This window comes from Ostrinia nubilalis, chromosome 7 (assembly GCF_963855985.1).
Source record: "Ostrinia nubilalis chromosome 7, ilOstNubi1.1, whole genome shotgun sequence".
In the NCBI taxonomy this organism is placed as follows: Eukaryota; Metazoa; Arthropoda; class Insecta; order Lepidoptera; family Crambidae; genus Ostrinia; species Ostrinia nubilalis.
This window is the reverse complement of record NC_087094.1, coordinates 6,112,238-6,122,783: the sequence shown is the minus strand read 5'-3', so window position 1 is coordinate 6,122,783 and position 10,546 is coordinate 6,112,238. Positions and strand designations below refer to the sequence as shown.

General features: G+C 37.2%; 2 long non-coding RNA genes across 3 annotated transcripts; one reads left to right on the top strand and one right to left on the bottom strand.

Moving 5' to 3' along the window:
* Positions 1–1,643: 1,643 nt before the first annotated feature.
* On the bottom strand, positions 1,644–3,914 carry LOC135073137 (uncharacterized). Its single transcript, XR_010257584.1, has 2 exons — positions 2,735–3,914; positions 1,644–2,082 (listed from the first exon to the last, which is right to left on the bottom strand). It is a non-coding gene; the product is annotated as an uncharacterized LOC135073137 (long non-coding RNA).
* Positions 3,915–6,347: 2,433 nt separating this feature from the next.
* Positions 6,348–10,444, top strand: LOC135073139 (uncharacterized). 2 transcript variants are annotated; one of them, XR_010257585.1, is made up of 4 exons: positions 6,348–6,442; positions 9,157–9,236; positions 9,309–9,723; positions 9,945–10,444. It is a non-coding gene; the product is annotated as an uncharacterized LOC135073139 (long non-coding RNA). The 2 variants fall into 2 exon arrangements; XR_010257586.1 differs by having other exon boundaries at positions 6,357–6,392.
* Positions 10,445–10,546: the final 102 nt, after the last annotated feature.

Genomic DNA, 10,546 nt, shown 5'->3' with positions numbered 1-10,546 from the left:
CTCTGTCAATCAACAATAATAAATGTCAATTGTGGTTACGTTTCGGTCCACGATCGCCACATAATAGATTTCAACAATAAAAAGTATCACCTTTAAAATTATTTTTTTAATTAAATAATAATGCAAGCATTATTTTTTTTATATAATTAAACGAGAATCATGTATAATAGAAACTAAAAATAAACTGTTCTATGTTAAGTTGATTGAGTATATTTCCATAAAAGACAATACATAACCAAACAATGCTGCGTGTAATGGATAAAAGACGTAAAGTTATCATTTGTGTAAATGAAAACATACTTTTTTTGGTAAATGTTGCCATTATGTAAACATTTGAGAGCTGCTTAGCTGATCACGGCTTCAAATCCGTTGAGTAGCGTTTGAGAATACCATTTAAAATTGAAGGATACTTAAATTTAGGAGCCCGTCAGCTGAGTGACAGATTTGAGTAGTGTTTCAGTATTCGGCCGTTAGTGACATTTTGTAAGTTGATTGCGTATATTGAAAGAATGACCATCGAATCCGTCAAAACTCCACACAAAAAACGGGCTTTTCGACTGGTTTGCGATTATAATTTACACTTTGTCTAGCTAGACTAGACCCACAGTATCAATACAATAACTTATTGCGGCCATGTTCCTTTCCTAAACCGTGTATGAACTGAGCGCGTTTATTTTATAGGTATGCCCGGTCCATAGTCCAGACGTTCGTGTTGTTGTGTCATGCATGATCATAGAGGAATTTGCATGATGAAAAAGCGCGGGAAACGTTAAACTTGGCGGGTGTCTTTTTTAACTTTCCGATTTTATTTATAAATTTTCGCGTAATTGTGATCAGGAAAGTAGTGGTAGTGTAAATATTTATTATTGTGTACGTATATTTTGTGTAGATAGTGTTATTTGAGCTGATATTCGGTAAGTTTTTTTTCATTTTCGTCTCTCACCATGAACGATCCTCCTGACCCAGGGGGATCAGTTCCCCCTGTTTTTGATGAGCCTATCAGCTCTCCTGGACACTCTTCTCCTTCAGTAGGGTTTTATGTGACGGTAACTAATGATACAGATTCCGAAAATTCATTTACTACTCCCCCCGCTCTCAAACGTAGCCACAAGAAAAGAAAACTTCATGGACAGGAAAAGAAAAAGGTTGATGGTCGTACGAGTAACGCTGATGATAAAACTCCTTCAGTAGATCCTCCTACTCCCACTCCAATTGACCAGGATTTGCCAAATTCGGGCTCTGCTCCCGCCACTATTGGACGGAAATTCTACAATGACTCTGATACGGCTCCATACATTGTCCATGTCCAACGCAATCAATCGTCTCCCAGTGACAGCGTTTATTTGCATCCGGTGACTTTTGGGAACTTTCTAAAGAGACATAACTTTCACAACATTATTGATGGAAGTGTAAAGAGAATTGGACGAAACAAATGTTCAGTCTCATTTTCAGATTTCTCTCAAGCTAATTCATTTATGAGTCATCCTAAACTGGACTCCAATGATTATAAGGCTTTTATCCCCACATTTAACGTTACTAGGATGGGACTAGTTCGAGGAGTTCCAGCAGAATGGTCCCCTGAGGAAGTCGTAGAAAACATGACAGTTCCATTAGGTGGTGGCAAAATAATAAAAGTTCGTAGATTGAATTTTAAGACTTATATTAATGGTACAGTTTCTTGGAAACCCTCCCAATCAGTCGTAGTAACATTTGACGGACAATCTTTACCTAAACGAGTTTTTGTATGCTATAATGCTTTGTCAGTGGAATTGTACATTTTCCCTACAATTCAATGTTTTAATTGTTGCCGATTTGGTCATACTAAGGCCCAATGTAGGTCCCAGCCCCGCTGTTTTAAATGTGGGCAAGCCCACATTGGTGATTCTTGCTCCATCCATGAAGACCAAGCCTCCTGCTGTCTTTGTTCTGGTTTCCACTATGCAACTAGTAAGTCATGCCCAGAATTTGTCCGCCAAAAGAAAATCAAGGCTTATATGGCTGAAAATTCCATCTCGTATGCAGAGGCATCCAAGCTCCACCCTCCAGTCTCCAAGTCCTACGCAGACGCTCTGTCCTCTAGTCCTGTAAAACAAAGTACACCTATTAAAAATATGCCTTACTATAATACTAATTCTGGTTCCTCAAAGTCAACCTCAAGTTCTTACAAAAAGACTGTCTTCCTTCCACCCCGTCCCTCTCCTTCACATTCAAAAGGCTATGATAAGGTAGCCCATAATAATTTAATCCGTGACTACTCTTTCCCTTCCCCAAGGGATGGATGTGCTATCAATAACCAACCTAAAGAAGACTCAACAACAAATTTATCTAGCCTTATGACTTTGATTAATGTTTTTTCTCAGTGTAATCTCAAATCACCGTCCAACGTTGCCCCTTTAATTGAAAGTCTAATTAGATTCCTGCAAAATGGCTGCGAAGGCAATGCAATGGAACTGCCGGAGTATCATCAGCAAAAAGAGTGACTTTTTTCATATGATTAATAAGATTGAGCCTTTTGTTTTTGCTCTGGCAGAAACTTGGCTTAAACCCAATCAAAAATTTAAAGTTAATGGTTATAATTCTATCAGGGAAGACAGAATTGATGGATATGGTGGAGTAGCCATATTTATCAACAAATCTGTCTCTTTTAGTCCAATTCCAATCCCTAATCATAGTAACGAATTTTCTATTATAGCAATAAATATTTATAATTTTTGTTTAGTGTCTATGTACATACCTCACCCCTCTTCTTCTATCTTAAGTGAAATTGATCAATTAATCTCAACTCTCCCTAAACCTCTGATCATCTTAGGAGATTTTAACTGTCATCATCGTGCATGGGGCAGTTCTATTTCAAATAACTATGGGGAAATGTTATTAGATATAATTGACACTCATAACTTATGTACATTAAATACAGGATCTCCTACCCGTTTTACCAGTCCAGGCCAAAGTCAAAGTGCTGTTGATTTGTCAATATGTTCCCCTAGCCTAGCCTCTCTGTTATCTTGGCAAACTCTACCTTCATCATATGGCAGTGACCACTTCCCCATATTAATTACTTTTCCATTTAATAGTCCTATAACATCTAAGTATGTTCCATTACTTAAACACAGATTACCAGACAAAACTAGTAATGCTTGGAATACTTTTAAAGAAGGTGTTGAGAACTATCTATCGTCTCTCCCAATTGTCTCTTCAGGAAATGAATCCACTTGTGCCTTGTCCTTTACCAATATATTAGTTGAATCTGCGAACAGAGCTTTTCCGTTAAAAGTACCTAATCGTAAGCTTCCCCCACAACCATGGTGGGACAGTGACTGTACAGAGGCCATCAAAAAAAGAAAGGCTGCTGAGCGCAACTATAAAGCAAATATGACAAATGAAAATTATTCAGAATTGGGTAAAGTTATTGAAGAAACTCGAGAACTTTTTAAAAAGAAAAAGTTTGAGAGCTGGAGAAAGTTTTGCTTAACAATTTCCCCTGAAACGCCATCTTCGATAGTATGGCAAAACATTCGTCGATTTAAATCTGCAATGACAGATTCTTCCCACCCATTTATCCCGTTAGAAATTGCTTGTCCATTTGTTGATAAACTGGCTCCTCCATGGGTCCCTGAAAAACTAATTATAACTCCATCGCCAGTCGCTGTGTCTGTTATTGAACAGCCATTTACACTGTTTGAACTCAAGGGAATCATCCAAAATGTAACTGATTCGTCTCCAGGTGTAGATGGTATTCCGTACTCCTTCTTTCATAATTTAAATGATCATGTTCTCTCCTATTATTTACAAATTAACAATTCTATTGCGTTGACAGGTAATAGTGTCCCTCTGTCATGGAAGTCCCAAAAAGTGTTGCCAGTTCTTAAACCAAATAAGTCCCCATCTGACCCATCTTCATACCGTCCAATAGTTCTGTCCTCAGTGTTATTGAAATTAGCTGAACATCTGGTAAAGAATCGGCTTGAATGGTTTTTTGAGAGTAATGATTTACTGGCTGTTAACCAGTTTGGATTCAGAAAGGGAAAAAGTACTATGGACAATATTAGTTTATTTATCACTGATATTAGGCTTGCATTCTCTGATAACCAGTCAGTTGTTGCAACTTTTTTAGATATAAATTCCGCTTATGATAACGTGATAATCCCAATATTGCTTAAAAAACTCTACGCCTTAAAAGTTCCCACAATGCTTAGTAACTTTATCATTAACATCTTATATGAAAGGTGTCTAGAACTTTCACAGGATGGCTCCACGTTTAGTCGCACTTGTTGGAAAGGACTTCCACAAGGCTCTGTTCTTAGCCCTTTGTTATATAACGCTTACACTCACGATTTGGCATCATCAATTTCCAATAATAATACAAAAGTTTTACAATATGCTGATGACTTGCTGTTTTATAATATTGATAAGAAAATAGAAGTTGCTGCGTCAGCACTTACTTCTTCACTATCTAATTTAAAATCCTGGCTTGATAATAATGGATTAAACTTATCTGCTAATAAAAGTGCCACAGTAATTTTTTCAAGATTGAGAAATCCACCTCCTGTCCAAATTTCTTATGATAATGATTTGATTCCTGTAAAACCTCATCACAAATTTCTGGGAGTAATTCTAGACTCAAAACTGACTGGAAATCAACACTGCGAGTATATTGCAGAAAAGTGTGAAAAAAGAATAAATATTCTCAGATGTTTATCTGGAGTTTGGTGGGGAGCTCACCCTTTTTCAATGAAGCTTATATACAATGCTCTCATCAGAAGTGTTCTGGACTACGGCATGTTTCTTCTCGAGCCAGGCAATAAATCTGCTTTTAAAAAATTAGATCTGATACAGTCAAAAGCTCTCAGAATTGTAACAGGAGCCATGAAAAGTAGTCCAGTAAATGCGCTTCAAGTTGAATGTTGTGATCCTCCTCTCAAATTTAGACGGCAGTTTCTGTGTGATAAATTCCTCTTTCGTACATTCAATTTCTCAAATCATCAACTTTTCCCAAAACTTCACTGCTTATCAGAAAAAGTTCCCATTTCAGACTATTGGAAACATAAAACTATTCCTTGTCTTTTGCACAGCTACAATAAATTAATGTCTCTGTCCTCTCCCATATTCCGTTCAAAACACTTACCATTGTTTCATTGCAGTATTGAATCTCTCTTAGTCCCTATAAATATTTGTTTTCTCCCAATTGATAAGCAAGATCTAAACATTGCATCCAAATTTAATGAAATTTTAGACACAGATTATAATGGTTTTCATCACATAATACAGACGCATCTAAACATTCTTGCACAGAAATTACTGGAGTCGGGGTTTTCCACTCGCAGTATAAAATTGTCCAAAAAGTCAAATTACCTCCAGAATCCTCCGTCTTTACGGGGGAATGCTTTGGCCTTTTCAGAGCAATAGAATATGCAAAATTATATAGACTTAAAAATGTTGTCATTTTTACGGATTCCATGAGCGCACTTCAAGCTTTAAATCAATTTCCTTTTAAATCCAGAAACCAGTACCCTGTAATATATGACATTAGAAAGTTATTTTATGAATGTATTTCACTTGGCCTGAATGTTTGTTTCGCCTGGATTCCTAGTCACTGTGGGATAAGAGGTAACGAAATTGCAGATCGTCTTGCCAATGAGGCGGTCTCCTGTGGAGATTTGTTTCCCTATCAGAGTTATTGTCATGATCTCCTAGCATTACCCAAACTTTCTTTAAACTCTTCCTGGCAATCGGATTGGGAAATTAGTTGCAAATCAAAAGGCTTTCTTTTTTCACTTCTTCAGCCACAAATACCTACAAAGCCTTGGTTTTTCAAGTTGAAATTTGATAAGAGAGTTTCTTCATCTATCATACGCATGAGGTTGGGTCACACGTGTACACCCTCTCACCTCGCAAGACTCCATATCATTAATGATGATTCTTGTGAGTGTGGCACCGATTCAGGCACTATCAACCATATTTTCTTCTCCTGTCCTAGTTTTGACCGCTCTGCTTTCCTTCGGGAACTCTCTTCCTTACACATTCCTTTCCCGTCTTCTATAATGTCTCTCCTTTTCCATAAAGATCCTGTTGTATATAATTGTATAGCCAAGTTTATAACTGTAAATAATATAAAGCTTTGATTTTTGTATAAACGTATGTATATTATATAAATATCTCCTGTATATTCCTCATTTTCCTGATCATTAATTCCTTTCCAAATTCCGAAAGTAGGCATTTTTCCTTTTAATTCCCGTTTCCCCGTTTTTAACTCGACACTGGCAAGAGGCATAGCATAGCCATAATAAAAAAAAAAAAAAAAAAAAAAATTGCATGATGCAAGCTCTCTATCTTGTCTATGGGTGGTTATAAGTCAAGATGTTTGCAAAGATGCACAAAAACTACGTGTATTCGTAAATATTTGTGCAAATGTTTCCATCCGTGTTTTAATTCTACATTAAATGTGAATAGTCCTGTCGCCCGTAGTTATTCAAATTATCAAAAAGTTACCGTTTGCCCTTGTGAAATTGTTACAATAGTAGGACATCATAGAACCCTTAGATCAGCGGTTCCCAAACTTATTTTGTCTACTGCCCACTTTGAGAATAAATTCTTTTTAGCGCCCCCATTTGCAGTCGAGTTTCGAGTGCTCAGTCGGTGTCTAAGAGTCCTCCTAGTAGATGACGCCTCCCAAGCCTCTACACAACGTCCCGATTCTTTTTCTGGGTCTCTTACCGCCCCCCTTTAAGCCTGCAGCGCCCACAAGGGGGCGTTATCGCCCACTTTGGGAAAGACTGCCTTAGATTAATAAAGCCTAGAACCCGAGTCCGTCTTCAACGGCGCAAACCGCTGCATCGCGATTCGCGACCGGTACGTAACATACAGCCACAATACATTGCATAAATTAGAAACTTTTATTTTATTTCTATCCATATCTGTGCACAAAATGCACATCACATCCCACACAATCACTGGTCGAAGTCGATCCCTTTCATAGAGTTATTAACCCTATGATCCCTTTAGACATATAGATGACCCACGCTGAACTGTCCCACCAAACTCAATGACAGGGGGGCGCTACCATCGTTCAACTATATGGTTTCCAACATGGCAAAAATCTGAACCAGCGATCCGGTATTGACGGTGGCGCCCCACTGTCAATGTCATCGACAGGACAGTCCAGTATTTTGGAACTATACTCTCTAATCTGTGGTCGATCTGTCGCAGTCGGATTGTATAATCCGCCGTTTTACATTACCACTAGGCATTTTACATTACAGCTCTGTTTTGTAATACGGCGGTTCAACGTTTAGGCGGATTGAATACGGCTGAATGAAAATCCGCCGGAATGTATTCGGCGCCAAACGTTCTTCAATACGGCTAGCCGCAATGTAAAACAGCGTGTCATTACCCGCCGCTTTGACAGTTTTTAGTTCCCATTTTCAATACCGTGGCGCTGCCTGACATAACAACAACAATGGCGTCGGATGCAGAAAATGTGTTGCTAAAAACGTTATAAATATGTGTGTTGACAGTGAGTTTAAGAACAATTTTAACTTGCAATTGAAGAATTTCTATTCTTCACAATGTGGAACAGTCAAAAAACCGCGGACAAGGGACCGAGTTTTGGAGGTTATAGCCCACATCAAAACCGCTAAAGTGGCTATGGATTCTGGTTTTCGGCGGAATCCTACTCAATATTATTGGTGCAAAAAGTATGATATTATGACAGTGGTCGTTTTAAGATGTTTGTACCTTGTGATTACTCATTATGTTTAAAAATGACTAAAGCCAAATATTTTATTATTTATTATTAACTTTCAAAAAAAGTTTATAGTCCAGTCAAATTAGACATGAACCCTGCATTAATTCGCATACAGCTGAAAATTGGTACGCATGTTCGGAGCACCATTATGAATTAACTGTGAAAAGTCCCCATCGAACCGACATGTGCTAAAGGTTTAAGATCATACTATTATCTATCAAAATTGTCTATACACTTTCTCCTAAGAGTCAGCGTTTCTGAGATTTGATGATCAGAAGAGTCAAAAAAGTGTTTTCTTCATAACGGTCTTACACATAAATCCAATGTGATATCGCCTCGTGCCTCGACTCAGCATTGTATCATGATGTGTTATCGACGTCGAATATAAAATAATCAACCTTAATGTCGTCTTTCATCTTTAATTATCGAAAAATGGTTGCAACTTTGACGAAGGACTGCACCGTGAGTTTCTAAGATACGAAGTTTTCGTGTTTATTATGTTTAAGAGCTCTTATATGCACACGTCACTACTCTACTTCTAACTCTATGGTCACTCTTTTAGCCCGACCAAGTTAGACAGTCCAGGTTATAATAATTCGCATAGAGCTGTGATAAAACTTACCGTTTGGCTGAAAATCTCAAAAACCCGTATTTTTTAACTTTGACATAGAATTTTTTTTTTAGCACATGTCGGATCGATGGGGACTTTTCACAGTTAATTCATAATGGTGCTCCGAACATTCGTACCAATTTTCAGCTGTATGCGAATTATTGCAGGGTTCATGTCTAATTTGACTGGACTATTATTTGTTTTGAGATCCCCTGTGATTTATAAATATTATTATACAAAAAATGACTGAATCCAAATGTATAATTTAGTATTACTTACAGTAAAAAAGATAATAATTCTTACTTAATTACGAAGGAATTCCGTGAGAAGAAATCTGTCTTATTAAAATTTATTTTCATTAAACATTGTTTTATTTTGTAAGTATGGTCACCCTACAATCTAAACAGTAGTACGATGCGGCTAAACGTGGGCCGCCGTATTGAAGAACGTATCACAATGACAATCCGCCTAAACGTTGAACCGCCGTATTACAAAACAGAGCTGTAATGTAAAATGCCTAGTGGTAATGTAAAACGGCGGATTATACAATCCGACTGCGACAGATCCATAAACTCAGGCGCGCGCGCGTGGCCACATTTTTCAAATTCGAAAGGCGGGATGGATCGGGCGGAGTTTGATCATATAATTTTAGATCAACTACAATAGGATAAAATTTATAACTAACATTAAATTGAATTCTGAGCTGTTTCATTGCGGTCTATCTAGAACAAATAAATAAGAATACAAGCCAAATGGTATAATATCTTTCGTAATTAATAGAATGCTTTATTATTCTAAATAGAATGTTCACGGGTGAAGAACTAAAAGGGCGCAAACTATGCATATTTAAACAACTCCCACTTCATGTGCTAAGATACTTAAGTACGTAGCCTTTTAAACAGTAAGGGACGGTTAAGTAAATTAAACCATAAATACCTAAGTCTTTCTTTTCAGCCCAGATTATCACACGGTCACTGAGTCAGAGGCTGAGTTGAGGCAAAAAAAAGTTTCTCGTATAAAAATGGAGTGGTCAAATGCGTCAGTAATAGAATTTCTGGAGTTATTGCAAGGGGAACCAATCCTATGGAAACATAGGACTAATAGTACAAATCACAAGAATCGAAATTTAATCAAGGATGCATGGATCCGTATTAAAACTGATTTTTCTATGGAATGCACAATCGAAGAGTTAAGGAGGAAGAAAAATACTCTGTTTACACAGTACAGGGATTACTTGAAGAAAATTAGAGATTCTACAATGTCAGGATCCCGAGAAGACGACATCTACCGACCTACGTGGTTTGCTTTCGATTTGATGAATAGCTATTTGGGTGAAGTCTATGAACCCCAACCCATAGTTTTCATTGAGGCAAGCAGAAATAACACCTTATTTTTTATTTCATTATAGAATTAAGTTTACCTAGATCCTGTCTCGACAATAGTACCGTCGCGTCTGTGTATTTTTATTTTTTTATGTCTGGAAGATTACCTTTGGGATTCCCTTTCTCTGGGAGAGAACTTCATTCTTCATTTACGACTTCTATTTTGTGGAGTTGAAATTGATACAGTTAATATTCCATTTAATTTCAGGATCCGACGTTAGATGCGAGTGAATCACAAAGCGATGTAGATGAATGTAGTGAATATCTCAAGGACAACATTTCGGTGTTGCAAAGAGAGAAATGGATGAATATTCGAATTATCGAATATTAAATCATAAAAATAGATCAATGCAAAAGGATATTCCCAAAGTTGCAGACGAATGTGACATTTACGTCGAACTTTTAGCACGGAAATTAAAGAAATTAGATGAAGATGATCGATTAAAGTTGATGAATGATATTGACAATTTAACGTATAAATGTATAATTGAAGCAAAGGCGCGGAATCGCCTACCCTCATCTTCCACAACAGGATCTCAAATATCGAACTCAAATGATGCAGAAGATACCAAATACTTGATGTGACATCTCCTGCTCAGTTTGAAAATTCAATCTCCAAAGCATAGAAAAACAAAGTCAACTCAACAAAAACAGTTCGTTGAACCTTGTTAGATCTAAGTAAATATTACTTATAAAGCTTCACCAAAATCAGTGTATTTTATTTTCGCAAACTTCCACCCTCTTCCACCATCTCTACTTACCTACCTACTTTCAATCTTTTTGAAATTAGTGACTTTTTTTTCAGTTACT